Here is a 2,703-nt window from a genome sequence, read left to right as displayed (position 1 = left end):
AACTGGCAGACTGTGTGGATCCGTCACAGGCCACCCCTTGCATCGAGCAACGTACGCTGTGTATCCCTTATAAGAGTTAAAACTGACATCAGTTTGTACCTTCTCATCACTTTACAGTAAATGCAGCATGATATTAAGCAAAATAATACTGAAACTATTGTGGTCAAAAGCAAAGGATGCAATAACAAATTAAACCACACCGAAGCCTTAGATGACCACATAAAAATATCATACCAATGCAAAACAGCTATATCCTGAATTTCATTTGCAATTTTCACAATGGTACCTTTGTCTTTAATCCTTTTAATCACTGTTTGATGCGCATCATTTAGTGTTTTATTTAAAAGTTGCACTGTTTGTCCTTCCTGCTTAATCTGTTGAAAGTCCGGGTGGACTAGAGATGGCCATCTAAAAGTGTGTAATGGTTCTATGCTAGCATTAAATGTGACGTCCATCCATCTAGTCAGTCTAATCAATTCTCCAGTACAAAAATCAATAATTGCATGGATATTACTCTTACAGTATGCTCCACCAGTTGTGATTATCCCATCACTCCAGGCTAATTTACAGGAGGATATCACACAAACACTGGTATCATTCAGCTGGTAGATATCTGTACCATTTACTACATACCTGCGCCAGGTGCATTCCCCAGTTCTATTATGTAAGCATGGGTGAGGCTTCCTTTTCACCATCATGCATACCCACCCCTGGGACCAGGTTTCACAACCTGCCACATCAATGGGTACATCATTATAATCAAAGTAGTTTCGATTTGAGGTACCCACCAATTATTTCCAAATTGCAAGGGCAATGTAACAAATGGACAGACCTGCTTTGTCCCTTTTTTACTAGCAAGATAGTCAAAAATCAGTATACAAGACTTATTTTCACATGCAAAATCTATTGGCTTTAACCAATGATATAATTGCAATTCCCTTTGCCAATGGGCTGCCTTTTTAGCCCCCCAAGTTTGAGCGAATTGCAAATATTGCTGGTTGGCAGCCAACTGAGATAAGATTCAAAAGGTCTGATTTACTTCTGCTGTGAGGTTATTTAAAATTTGTTCTGTATATGTATTTGTATGTTCAATCCACATCCACAAGACAGTTTGAGTTAAAATACCATCTACAGTTCTTTGTCCCAGCTCGGGATCATGGTCTGCTAGTAGCTTAAAAGCCATATTTAGGTCAGTGCCCAAACGGCTCAGTTTGCTACGTAGGGTATCTATATCTACACTGTTTAGAAACCCAGTCCTTGTTCCGACTGCGCCTAGTGCAGTACCAAGAATGCCTGTAACATCACGTTTGCTCCTTTTATATTTGTAATGTCTGTATTTGATATGCAAAGAATTAACCGGCCATAATTGTACAATTTTACAATGTGGAAACCTGGTAGTAATATCAACTGCTTTCATGTTAACTATCATTTTAATACGTTGTATAACTCTAGCACCATTTACAGTTTTACATCCTCTGGTATACCTTACCACATGTCCCAAACCATCAAACATAGTTGAACTATTGTCCATGGCATATATTTCCAAATTCGGAGATAGAGTTTCTGCGGTGTCATTCTTCCTTTGAAATTCGGCTATGCAGGAGGAATCTAATGGAGACTTGGCTAGTGGTAATCCCAACTCATTTAGCCTTTGGTACAGACCTCCAAAAGGGTTGGAAACACATTTTTCAGGATGTCTATCACAGTTCAGTCTACATACAGTTGTAATGTTTTCCGTCTGAGTGATATTCCAAGTTAAGGCTGGTTTAGGTGTCACTGCATATAGATGATCTCCCAATTTCCAATAAAAGTCACAGTCAGCCATTAAATTTGCAACATCTTCCCCTTCGAATAGGGGAATAGGATCAAGATAGTCATATGGCCCATCTAAGTGTTGTCATGGGAAAAGGTTGGCTCCTTCCCAAACAGTGGCAATAATCTATGGAGAGGAAAGTACAACGGTTGTTTAGCAGAATCAAGTAATACTAAAACAGTGTCACCAGGTCCATCACAAATTACAGTCCCATGCTCATTTGGCTGATTGGGTGTGGTCACTATAATTTTCATTCCCAGCCATTTGCTTGGTTTAGTATCACAGTCTTGTAGTAAAATGACAGCATCTTGATGCATACAAATTTCTACTAAAGGTTGTCCTTTTTGAATCATCTGTGTCTTATCTAAATTGATAGCCTTCACTATCACTTCTCGTTCTGGCTCCCATAATGTAAAAACCTCCCAACTTTCTCCTAATAGTCCTTTTTGCCCCCAGTGCCAATTTTCTGGGAGAAAGAGTTTCCAACCTGTCTCAACGAATACTATATTTTGTGCTGGCACCCTTTGTTCAGTCAATGCACATAGCCAGAACCGAGTTTGATCAGTATTTGTCAAAAGAGGGTATATGGCATTTGGGTTCAGCTTCTCTATTTTCAAAACACAGCAGTTGGACCGAATGTCATTCATATGCATTTGCAAAGGAGTTCCTTGATGCTTTCGAGGCCTATTATTCAGCTGGCTCACAGCTAATTCTAATACCTTTCCCAGCCTTGTAACGTTCCATCATTTGTATTCTTTCGAATTTGTTCTTTAAGGAGTCCATTATACCTTTCAATCAAACCAGCAGCTTGAGGATGATATGGGATATGCAGCACCCATCGAACTCCATTTTCCTTTGCCCATTCTTGAACTTCTGCTCCAGTAAAGTGG

This window comes from Protopterus annectens, chromosome 10.part0 (assembly GCF_019279795.1).
Source record: "Protopterus annectens isolate FY-2018-M chromosome 10.part0, PAN1.0, whole genome shotgun sequence".
Taxonomy (NCBI): Eukaryota; Metazoa; Chordata; order Ceratodontiformes; family Protopteridae; genus Protopterus; species Protopterus annectens.
The sequence above is the reverse complement of the archived record's forward strand: the minus strand, read 5'-3'. Positions refer to the sequence as shown.